The following is a 13,182-nucleotide window of genomic DNA, read 5'->3' on the forward strand; positions in this document are numbered from 1 at the left end:
TTTTTTTTTTTTTTTTTTCTTTTAAAGTATTATTGAGCCAGTTTTCTGTGGTAATAGACTCTTCTCACTGGTAGTAAAACTTTTGATGATCAAGTTTTCATGTCAGTTTAGCTTCTGCTGTTTTACTCTAAGCGTCCCATCCTGACTACTGCTGGACTCTGGTGCTTCTTGCATTTTCTTGTAATGCATATTATGTATGGTAAAGGATCACTTAAATTTTGGTTTTGTACATTTTTGAAAAAGAGAAATCCCATTTCATATTACACTGCCAAGACCATTAAACATTTTCCTTTTTTCTCCCTCTCCTTTAGTTGACCTTTTACTTCTTTGATCTTTTTACTGACAGGGCAAGTAAGGAAAAGTTTCTCAGCCAGGCATGGTGGTGTACCCAGCACTTGGTAGACTGAATCAGGAGGATCATTGTGAATTCGAGGTCAGCCTGTGCTACATAGTAAGTTCAAGGCCAGCCTGAAATACATAGTGAGGCCCATTTCATAAATAAGATTCTGTGTTATTGTATAATGTTTGTTCATAAGTTTTATTGTAAGTCTAGCAAGTAGTGAAAGATGACCTAGAAAAGGACATAATGTAGATGAACTGACCACGTATTTCGTTATTGTTGTTTTGACACAGTCCACTATGTAGTTCAGGTTGGCCTTGAACTCACTTTGTAGCCCAGGCTGGTGTCAAACTCACAGTAGTCCTCCTGCCTCAGCTTTGACCATGTATGTTATTTGATCTTTTGTAAAAATAATAAATAAAATAAAATTTAAAAAATTAATGTTAAGGTCTGAAACTATTAGATTTATTATGTAAAGAATCTGAATATTTACCACCATCATGCCCATTCTTTTCTTACATTTCTAATTCTGGGTTTCTATCATTCATAATTTCTCCAAGTTTGTGTTCCTAGACAATGTATTATTATATATTTTTCAATTTATGTGTGTAGAATTATAATGAATATTTTATGACTTTTATTGATTATGTCCTTCACATTGACCTGTGTTGCAGGTATCTACGGTTTATCTTTTTCACTGTTGTGTAGTATTTCGCTAGAAAAATTACCTGTCTACATTTTATTCTAATTGCTGCTCTTTTCAGATTTGGGGTGAGGGAATTGTTTCTGCTCTGGTATAGTTTTTGTTCTTTTTCTTTTTGTTTCTCTCTTTTAGGATTGGGGATTGAACTCAGAGCCTTCACACTCAGGGCCCTATTCCCCCTTTAAATGTTTCATTTTGAGACACATTCTCTCTAAGTCACTAAATTGCCCAGGTTGTACTAGAACTTACAATCCTCTGCCTCAGCCTCCCAGAGTGCTGAGATTACAAGTGTGCACCATCACACCTGGTTTTGTTTTTACTGTAGTAGAATGTGGCTGTCCTTTGCTGGGCTTTCTCCAGGCAGTGATGGCAAACCTTTTAGAGCTTTCAGTAAGTCATCTGGCTGCAGTGCGTGTGTCATAGGTTTACCAGAACTGCTTTAGAGTGTATCCCCAAGAGTGGAATTGTCATTCTGAAGGATACATGCACATCATTTTGACTATAGATAAAGCCAAAATAAAGTTTTGCCTTTAAGCTGGGTGTGGTGGTGTGTGCCTGTAATCCCAGCACTCGGGAGGCTGAGGGGCAAGAGGATCAGTTCAAGTTCGAGGCTAGTCTGGGCTACGTAGTGAGTCCAGGCTAGCCTGAACTACTTACCAAGACCCTGTCTCAAAAAACAAAAATTTTGCCTCTATATGCTCCTGTTGGCAACCATACTGATGCAACTTGCTCTGTATCCCCTCCAAAATGATATTATCACACATCTAAAATTTTAAAAATCTGTATGTTAAAAAATGATAGGTCATTGTGAACCTGATGGTGCAGTACTGTAGATTCCACTAAAACTGCATATTGTTTCATAGGTTTGACCATTGAGGTTTTTTTTGTGAAGTAGCTGTTCAGGTTTCTAGTGAGAATGTTGGTTTGTCATGCTATGGTATTTTGGATAAATAGGAGTTTTAAATTTTAATGCAGTTGAATTCATTAGTCCTTTCCTTTGTGGGTTTTACTTTTTGTGTCTTAATTAAAAAGTCCTTTTCTTTCTTGCCACCACAAAGCTGCTGTTTTATATTATCTTCTGAAATATTTAAATAACTTTGCCCTCCTTATTTCTGTTAACCTACTGCAGTTGATTTTTGTGCATGATGTGCTAGAGGTTGGATTTCATCCCTCTGCTCCCTCAAAGTAACTATACCATTTATTGACAAATCTTCCCTTTCTCCATTGATACACACTACCAGATAATGATATAAAGGCACCTCTTCCCCCTCCTCCTCCTCTTCTCCCTCTCCAGGGTCTTACGTTGTTGAGGCTAACCTGGGCCTTATTATGTAGTCCATGCTAGCTTTGAACTGTCCGTGATTCTCCTAGCGGTGGGATTATAGGCATGTACTACCACATCCGACTAACCCTTTTTATTTTCATTGCTTGAATTGTCTATCACTGAACTAGCATCACACTGTCTGAATTTTTGTTATTTTTATGATCAAATGTATCAAATGCAAAGATACAAGCTGGATGTAAGTTTATAGTCTGTTATCACTTAATCCTGCTGACATGTTTGATAATCGCTAGTTTCTGTAAACATTCATATATATTAGGTCCCCCCATCCTTTTTTTTTTTGGTTTTGTTTTTTGGTCTTTTTGAGACAGGGTTTTCACTATGCAGTTCAGGCTGTCTTTGAACTCACTTTGTAGCCCAAGCTGGCCTTGAACTCACAGGGATCCTCCTTCCTCAGCCTCCTGAGTGCCCTTTAAATGTTGAAAATATGTTTTTCCTACTACTAAGTATACCAATATTCTTACAGTCTTCAAATGATTCGTGTTTTCAACAGCTTGTTTATATCTTTGTTTTGTACCAGGATTCGAAACTCAGGACCTTGTGCTTGCCAGGCAGGTGCTTATGCCACTGAGCTATATCCCTGACCCTATATAGTTTATTTTTATTCTATGTTTGCTAATAATTTTCTGTCTGATACTTCCATCACATTTAGCCTGTGGTTCTTTTTTTAAGTCTGTAGTTCTTGTATCTGGTCTTTTCTTTTGACTTTTGTCTGCCATATCATTAGATAAAGTTCTTGTTAACAGATTCTTGCCTTAGTCTCCTTGTTCTGAACATTTTTGATGAACGTCTGCACTTCCATCCTAGATATTCATCCTGTATACAACGTCTGGGTCAGTCTTCACAAAGCTGAACTCACTGCGTTGGTTCTTTATAATTATTACATCCTTTTAAAACCAAGCAAAGTCTGTGTTCTCCACACTCATACATGTTTTCATGTTAGAAAGGGCCTTGATGACAACCAGGAAGAAGAGTAAAATAATCCTATAGAAGCCTACCTACATTTATCCAAAACTTCAACAGTACATTATAAATTTTGGGAGTAACCAAGAGTTTTATTATATTTACCTTGATATCATTCAGAAAGTGAGTTTAATAGTACTAATAAAGTGTGAGGAACAAAATATCTCCCCATACTGGGGACCAAGCCAGGGCCTTGTGCATGCTAGCCAGGGGCTCTGCCTCTGAGTTATATCCGTATTTCTTTTTGTTTAACTAAGACCATTTCCCTAAGTTGCCCAGACTGGCCTGGAACTTGTGATCTGCCTCAGCCTCCTAAAGCAGCCTCCTAAAGCAGCCTCCTAAAGGATTACAGGCATGCACCATACCCACCAGATAACTTTTATAACTTTGTAAGGGGTTGTATGTTATCTGCTCTACTAGTAGGATGAGTTAATTTATATTTAAACACAGCATATGTGTAACTTTAAAATCCCACTTACTAAGTTAGTCTGTTTAGCAAGAGGTATAGCCTGAAAGTAATGTTGAATAACCATAACTTCCTTTTATAGAACAGGGTAATAAAAACAATATAGTATATTGTTAATGATGGAACTAATAATAAAAACTTAAAGATTAAAGAAGCAGGGATGGGAGTATAGCACAGTGGTAGAATGCTTGCCTAACATGTGCAAAGCTCTGGGCTTAATCTGCCACCACACACGAGTTCATCTTTTGCCTAAGCCTGCTCCCTTCACTTTTGCTTTTGAGAGTACTTCCTGGAAAACCTTGTATAAGCAAACCTCTTGTTTTCTAGGGAACCTGTCTCAGGATACTAGGCATTATGTAGCCCAGCATAGTGAGATACAAGGCTGCTTACTTTACTTAGTTGCACTTCTGTGGGAATCCAGAGTGGTTTCTTACAAATAAGGGTATGTATGTCTGCATATATATGACTTCTCTTTCTGCAGAAACAGCCATATTTTATTTCCTAATTGGGGTAATTCCTATTTGACATTTGGAGTAACTAATTATACTAGAGGACCACTTGATCAATTTCATACTCAGATCATTGGTTTCCTCACATCCTTACAAACAAGGCTTTTAAAGTATTGAACCTTTTTGATCACTTACGTTCTAAGATTAAGAAAAAAAGTGAAAGCTCTATCCAGTATATGCTAAAGGACTTACCCTTTTTAGGGGAGGGCAGTTGTTTGAGACAGGGTCTCGCTAGATAGTTGTCTGGCCCTAAACTCATTGTTTGGCCTGGCTAGCCTGGCTAGCTTACAGTGACCCTTTTGCTTCAGCCTCCTGAGTGCTGGGATTATAGGTGTGCACCACCACACCTGTCCATTTTTTGGCTCACTAATGAAGGAGCTTCTGCACGTCATTGCAAGGGACCAATGCAATTAAAATACTACTAATAAGATATCATAGAATCATGAGCCTGCCTCTGTAAAAATTATTGGAAATGCCAAATATCGTGGACAGTGAAACTGGCATTCATGCAGACTGCTCTGTCTGCCTCTGCAATAAATACCTTAGAGGATGAAAAGACACCTAAAATATGTAGTAAAGGAGCTTACTAGCCAGGAGAATAAAAGTCAAAAAATTAAACACATAAAACAATCACATAACTCAGAATAAGAGTGATAATTCATTGTTCACTTGTTTCCTGTGATTTAGAAAGTATTATATGTGTATATAACCCTTGAGAAAATATATGCACCCATATGATATAGGACATTTAGGTAACATCATTCCTAAAGAGTGTCTTTATATCTGAGAATTTAACTCCAAATGAATCAGTTTTATTATCCCTGAGGAACTTTTAGAAGCAAATAGTCCTTAGAAGTGAGCCCAGGCTGGGCATGGTGGCCTATGCTTGTAATCCCAGCACTTGAGAGGCTGAGGCAGGAGGATAAACACGAGTGGTCAGTGTTCACCATGCTGAACTTATGGCCAGCCTGAAGTATACAGAGAGACCCTAGAAGTGAGCTCAATAAAGAGTGCACTGATAAATTTTTCTGGCCCTTTGCCATAGCTGTTCTGCCTGTATCATAAGTGATCAGTGGGTCTCATAAGACCCTGCTCCAAGTCACTCTTTTCTGCATCAAAACAGGCAAACAATGTATTTTTGGGGTATTGAGGCAAAACAAGCATGTGGTTGTCTTGTTTCAATATCCAAAAAATGTTAGGCAGCTTATTTTTCCCCAGTATAAGGTACTATAGAAATAACATGTGCAATGGCAAGTAGAAACACTGAAATGACACCCAGGGTTTGGAGGCAAATTTTTTTCCATCAATGGGCATTGATCGGAATCACTCCTGAGATACCACACCGTAATCTCTGGTGGTCTAGGGCTTATCTGGGATAAGCACACAGGAAATACAGAGGCAGAATGGCTTACCAGTTGGGGATTAGTTTATACAGTGTGCATCATAGTAACCAACTATGTATCACAGTGACCAGCCATATCTAAGCGACAGGAGCAACCAGATCTGGAACAGGAACTATTACCTGGGCAACTAACAAACAGAATTATACTGGCAGGGGTGGGGCATTTTCTGTTACAACATATATTTTGTCTTCTCATAAATGCTGTATTTATTTGCACAACAAATAAATTGTGCCTAAAATACAATAGGCTGTAGGCATTTCTTGTTTAATAACAGAACATGGTCCTGAGACTGAGTTAATTTAATTGGTCACTAAATAAGGGATTGTATGTAGTATATACATTACAATATTCATTTGGTTTTTTTTGTCTTTTTTGAGACAGGGTCTCACTATGCAGTTCAGGCTGGCCTTGAGCTCCCTTTGTAGCCCAGGCTGGTCTTGAACTCGCAACGATCCTCCTGCCTCAGCCTCCCGCGTGCTGGGATTACAGGGGTGCACCACCACGCGGGGCTCATTACAGAATTCAGAACAAACAAATGAGCAAAGGACACTCCAGTTGGGTGACTTTGCTTTTATTTGCATAACTGTCACGTGATACTGTAATGTAGAACCAAACATAAAACTACTGTACTATACCAGTACAGTTAGCAAAAATTACAGCACTATAATAGTATACAAGGTGTACTATTTCCAAAAAAGGACATTGAGGCTTTATCAACAGATAAAATACACAGAACCATACCTCCTCCCCCAAAAGGACAGGTTGTAAGTCTAAACAGTGCACCTTGGTTGTAAGTCTGGGCAGTTGTTAAATGAGGAACATCTGTAAATTGCAAGCGGGGCAAATAATAAAGACTAATGCACACATTTAGTCCCTAGTATTCTGGGAGGCTGAAGCCAGGAGGATTTCAAGTTTGAGCCCAGTCTGGGCAACTTAGTGAGCCCTTGTCTCAAAATACAAAATAAAAGAAAGGGCTGGAGATATAGCTCATTGCTAAAGGCCTGTGTTCATTCCTCAGTGCCAAATACACATTTATAAATCATCAAGGATACAATGGAATATTATCCAGCAGTTCAAATATGTAATACAGACTCCAATAGACAACCGTATAGTTAAGTGTCAGAAATACTATTGTATGAAGACCCCCCCCACCAAAGTCAGATGTGATGGCACATGCCTACAATCCCAGCTATTCAGGAGGCCTAGGCAGGAGGCTCACAAATTTGAGGCCATACTGGACTACATGGTAAGACCCTGTTTTTTGTTGTGTTTTGTTTTGTTTTTTAAACAAATAAAATTAAGAGTGCTTAATTTCTATCTATCTGTCTATATATAGATACTTCAGTTTTCACATTTACCTTTTCTGACAAGCTTGCCTTTTCTGAACTGAGTTTCATTCTCTGGAATAAATTTTATTGAAAGGAAGGGAAGATAGATTTTTCTTTCAATATTGGAGAAGTAATGCTATCCACAGCTGAGTCCTTGATATTAAAAGGTTAGGTTGCCTGATTTTAGCTTTTAAGCTACTCTTAGCAATCTCAGTCCTCTGGGATAATTTTTCGTTAAAACTTTACTTGGAAACAGTATATAAATGAATCTTTTGTGGCCTTGAAAATTCTCATCTCTTATTTCACAGAGAAATGATTATACTAAATGTCCAAACTGTATTCCCAGTTCTCTTTTAGCCTTGGAAGATTTTTGGTGAGGGACTAATTTGGGTATAGTATAATCTTTGGAAAAAACGTCAAGGATGATATTACGTAAATGTTACAACCCCAAGCTAGATGTGCATTGTACATACCTTTAATCCCTGCACTCTGGGAGGCTGAGGCAGGAGGATTGCAAATTTGAGTCCAGCCTAGGCAATTTGGTGACATAGTGAGGTCCTATCTCAAAATAAGAAAAGGGCCAGGGAATGTAGCTTAGTGAAGCCCCTGTGTTCAACTCCCAGTACTGCCTGCCGCTACCAGGGTTACAATTTCTATTCCATAATACTTTTCTAATAAAGTATTTTTAGTAAATGACATTTAAGTTACATATGTATATTTGTATACAAACCATAGAACTTGATTCTGGTGAAGGTAATATATTCATATTTGGTGCATTTCATGCTTTGCTAGGGACCTTTTACGTTGACTGTTAAAATCATTTTTGAAATTTTGCAGTAGTTACCATCAGAGGTAGTTTAAATTACACAAACACATTGCCTCACAACTTTCTTCTTTCCCCAAGAGAGTTTTTGACATGTTTATATTTGGGTGATTATAAGATAAACTAATACTGGGCTTTAGAAGTTAGACTGAACTTTGAAGGTATCTGGTATGAGTTAAATTTTGCCATAAGTAAGTACATTCGGCTTCTCTGTCAGGAATTTAAAATTACATCACCTGAATTCCCAGTCAGTCATCTTCTGTTTGATTTTGCTTAAAATTGTGCTTGGCAGCACGTGTAGGTTTCTGAGTTCCTGGGAATATGTGGTCTAAAGATACAATGGTGGCAGGTATTCTTTTCCCTCCTTGTCCCCATATTCAGGGTGTACCTTAAAATAATAAAGACTGAATGAAAAATCCAGTCATTAAGTGGGACTTTAAAACTTGAACCATTTTTTTCTCAACTTTTTGGACAGGAAACTATGTTTCTATTAGCTGTATTGCTTTTCTTTGTAAAGAGGGGAAATTCCTGCATGTATGATTGTGGGCACTCATTGCCTGAGATGAGTGTAAAGCACTTAATATACTGCTTGGCACATCATAAGTACTTGATAAGATGGTGGTTGTTTTTATAGAGATACGTTCTTGAATTCCAGTCTGAGGATAATGGACCAGCACATAAAAAGTAATTATAGAACTGTTAATGGGATAGAGTCCTTTACGGGTTTGAACTGAACCTTAAAAGTTAGCTAGAATTTAGCAGATTGTGAAGTGTGGCGATTTTAAATTGTTTTCTCTATACAACCTCTTTTTTTTTCTTTTTTTTTTTTTTTAAATGCAGGGTCTGGCTATAGTTCTGGCCTTGAACTCACTATGTAGTTTAAACTCAAGGCAATCCTCCTGTCTCAGGCTCCTGAGTGCTGGGTTATAGGCGTGCTACTGTGCCCAGCTTTACATTCTCAAATACTTCTAAATTTCAAAATCGCTTTTAAAAATCCTCCCATTCTAGATTCTAGATGTATTATAAGTTGAAAAATACTTGAAGTATTGAAAAAGCTATACATATTGTTGCTGTACAATAGAACTTTGTATCTGCATTGTTCAGTCTAGCAGCAACTACATGTGATTGTTGAACATCAGAAATGTGGCTAGTCTGATGAACTCAATTTTAAGTTTTATTTAATACTAATTTAAAAGTAGGTATGTGTGGTTAGCGGCTTCTATAATGTGTAAAACACAAAAGTGTTCTTAAAATGAAATTAAGAATCTGTTATCAGGCCAGGCATGGTGGTGCACACCTGTAATCCCAGCACTTGAGAGGTTGAGGCAGGAGAAACCTCAGAGCTCAAGGCCAGTCTGAACTGCATAGTGAAACCCTGTTTCAAAAAGACACCCCCCAAATTGTTGTCATAGAAATAGAACATAAATAAAAAATTCTGATCAATTCTTCTGTAATTTACAAATTCATTACATAATGCTGTTTGTTTTGTTATAGGTCTCCAATTGAAAAACATGGCACTGTTTTCCTGCACTCTACCCACCTATTGCTGGACTTCTGTTGTAACAAGTTGGCAAACACTGGCTGGAACTGGGCTGCAATAAAACATGCCAGTCATCAATGCTGACAAGAGCCTAACAAGTGCCAACTTTCAGATGATTACGCATTTTGAATTCTAATGAACTGTTTTAACCTTCAGGAAGAATTGTAAAGACCTGTACATAGCACAACATGATCCGGATAATATATATACTGTTCATGTACATCCACACATACACCTTGTACCAAATAATGCTTTCTTGTAGTAGAATAAGAATCGTGTAAATTCTAAAAGATTTTAGCAGGTTTTCTTTCCTTATTCATTGTTTCTTATCAGTTTTAAGACTCCTTAAAGCATGTCAGATGAAAAGCAATTAGGATTAAAAGTTTCCATTTAATTTCCTTTAAACCATTGAGGCTTCATTAAACTACTTTCTCCTTTCACATACTAAACTTTTCTATCTTCTTTGTTTTGACACACTCCTTTTTGCTTTTGTCTCTTCTGTTCTGCCAGAAAGTTCTTAAATCATTTAGTTCAAATACTAAAATAGTTAATAAGCAGTTACTTGATTTTTAATGATGACTCCAGAGGAGTGGTCATCACTAGGTGCTTTGTCCTTTTTGTATTCTAGTTGCACCCTTGGATTGGATGTAGCAATAACATTTTCTGGCTGTTGAGAGCTCTTGAACCCAGTCCATTATCCCTGAGAACTAAAAAAACTTGGTTCTAAATTTAACTTACTGAAATTTACCCCCAAACAATACAAAATTCTTGTTTGGTTTTATATTTGCCCTTGAATTTCCATTATTAAGGGTGGATAAATAAAGCATGCAGAGCTACTGGCTTTCTACTTCTGGGTTTGCTATTAAAAATGCTATTTGGCCTCATACTTTTCTTAGTCCTGCATATTTCTTTGCCTCTATTCTTCTATACTGCAGATTTCCCTCACCTATTGTACAAAGAAATTGCGATGTATATTTTCATGTAATTTGATTTTGGAATTCTGTCACCTTATGTAGTGAGTTCTTCCAAAATACAATTTTTTTTCCAATAATTGTCAAGTTGTTGTTGGCTTTTATTGTATTGAATGAAGGTTATAGTACTGAATGCCAGAGAAGTGCAGTTTAGAAAATCTCAGGTTGATTCCTTATGCAAACAAACTTAATACTTGAAAATCACATGGCCATGGTAGTATGTGAATTGGGTTCTATCTAGATTCTTAATGTGAATCTAAAAAGCATTACAGGAGTAAATGCTTTGCTGTTTGACATACAGATTCTGTCACTGACATAGCACACTTGGATTTGATTAATGTTTGAGCATAAGCATATTTCATATCATACAGTTTCTAAAAACAACTTTAGCAACTGATAAATTGAGTATTGCAGTGTTATTGATAAGCCTAGGCTTTTCTGTTTTTGTTACGAGGTTAAGTGGGAGGTAGTCTTTGGCATATATAAGGGGTAGAATTTGAGACAGTACCAGATAGGGCATGGTGTTTGATTCTGAGAGTCAGTGCATCTCTGCTCTGAGGGAGTTTGGAGATAATGCTTTGGCAGAAGAGTGAAAGGATTCCTGTCTGTAGTCCAGACCTCTACCAAGTTGGTATGTCCTTTTTAAAGCAGAAGTAAAATAGTTAAGGATGTCACACTAGAGACTGAACTTTTTTCTAAGTACCAGTCTTTTTTGTTTTTCTTCCACTCTGAAGCATTGTAAAAACCCATAAATATTTTAAAAACCTGTAAATGTGTAGTGACTGTGAAAATTGAGTTGATTCACTGGAGCCCAATTTTCTTTGATAACTTGGTGACCTTTTTTTTTTTAAAGAGACTATAAAAATTACTGCCCCAAAGTGCTAGCACTGCACTCCTAAAAGGGACTTGGAATGCAATCCTTTTTACTCAGATCAGAAATTGTCCACACAGTGGTTGCTTGTGGCAAGATGGAGTAGGAATTTTCCTCTCCTGTTGCTATAATTCTGCTAGCAATCTGTTGACTTAAAATCTGGGATTTGACTCCTCAACAAGTAGCTAATGACCTAGTACCTCAGGGACAACTATTTCTGAACTGTAAGTGCCACTTTAATACAGTTGGTTTGGTATAACCATGTGGTTATTTAGGGCTAGAACTAGGGGAGTGGAAGAGCCAGAATTGAATGCCTCTCTCCTCACACTCTTTCCACCTGGTACCCTGACCATGCTACAAACATAGGCCTCAACAGATGCTAGGACTTCTTTTCCTCTGTCAGAGATGTCATCTGTGCCTTTCCCAGTGTTCATCTGATAATGTGAACTTAAATGCCTCTCTATTTGTTATTAAACTCACACTTGGGTGACACTGAACCAGGTGGTTTTTGTCCCACCAGTGCCTCATCATTAAAATGTGAGGTAATTCTTCTCTGCTTTAGGAAAAGGATTTTTCCTTCCTAACCTTGTGCCAATCATCAACGTCTACATAGTCCTTTGGGTTGTAGAACTGTTGGCTGTTTCCTAAATTTATTCCAAGTTCTTGTAGAGGCTTATAGATTTCAGTCTGTGTTCATAAAGGATGATCTCAGTGGCTTTCTGGCCACCTCTTTTGAGTTTAAAATCCATATAAATTTGATTTCCTTGTCATAAACTTTGTAAGTTCATGAGGTTATTCCACTGGTTCTGTGATCACTTGGGGTGTCATGGTTATCTTTAATGGCCTTTATTCCCAGTTGTGAAATTTTATATGCTCACTCACTCTACAAATCTGCCCTCTTTGGGTTGTGGTGCCTGTGTATCTTGCCCGTTTGGTCTCCATCCAGTTGGTGGAATTACCTTTTTTGTACTGCCACTTCTCAGCATCTTTGAAAAATTTGACATAATGTTGCTTCATTCCAGTTTTCTTTCTTCTTTTCTTTTTTTTTAAGTTCTGTAATTTGTTGATTGTATTTAACTATGTGAGTTTTGTTGTGATGTTTACTGTATTGTAAAGCACCTCAATCATGTGATGGGTGCTCTATAAATCAATAAATGATGACTTAGAGGCTGTATCATGAGCTATTTTGGTTTTAGGATGCAGGTTTCAAAAAAGCAAATTATGGGATTCTTTCTATGTAAACAGCATATAATACCAAAGGGGGCATTAGGGGAATTTTGATAAAGAATTTTGCAAGCTTAACGTGAAGGCTGGATGTTAACCTGACTTTCAACCTAATACAATGCTCTTTAAATTTCCTGTAATACACAACCAACCACCATCTTTTGTTAGTTTCTGGTGATTTAGAAACTGAAAATGATAGAACATTATGGGGACTTGGTCTTTTGCTTAAATTGGCTCTACCTTAAAAGATAAATTAACCAGTGAGGAACTCAGACTCAGATTGGAACTGGAAGAGACCAACCCCCACGCACCATCTCAAGTTTCCTCCCCTGTGATGGGAAATTTGTGCAAATACTGTACCTACCTAGAGTCACTTAGTGGCAAAAGAGGCAAGACTGAGTGCTTTTTTTCCTTTTAAACGTAATAGTACCTAGCTCTTTATAGTACCTAGCTTTGTAGTTTATGTAAATTTAGTGTTAGGTGCTGGTAGCTGACTTGCTGTGTTGATAATTTTGTGTTCACGTATAGTACTTTGCCAGTGGACTTACAGTCTCTTCCTTAACAAACAGAAAACACGGAGCCAGACCTTTTAATTACAACTGAATTAGAAACAAAATCTTCCCTGAGAGCAGTTTTGGGACAACTAGGGATCATCTCTAGAGCTTAATTTCCCCGATTAATACTCTATTTGAAATAAAA

At 37.4% G+C, this 13,182-nt stretch overlaps 1 protein-coding gene across 1 annotated transcript in view; it reads left to right on the forward strand.

Moving 5' to 3' along the window:
• Positions 1 to 12,433, forward strand: part of Ube2g1 (ubiquitin-conjugating enzyme E2G 1) — an 87,620-nt gene extending 75,187 nt beyond the window's left edge. Inside the window, exon 6 of the mRNA XM_005399692.2 lies at positions 9,372 to 12,433. The gene's annotated coding sequence lies outside the window, so the exon portion shown is untranslated. The remainder of the gene's footprint in view (positions 1 to 9,371) is intronic.
• The last annotated feature ends 749 nt before the right edge of the window (positions 12,434 to 13,182 follow it).

This window comes from Chinchilla lanigera, unplaced genomic scaffold (assembly GCF_000276665.1).
Source record: "Chinchilla lanigera isolate Chin_1 unplaced genomic scaffold, ChiLan1.0 scaffold00066, whole genome shotgun sequence".
NCBI classification, from domain to species: domain Eukaryota; kingdom Metazoa; phylum Chordata; class Mammalia; order Rodentia; family Chinchillidae; genus Chinchilla; species Chinchilla lanigera.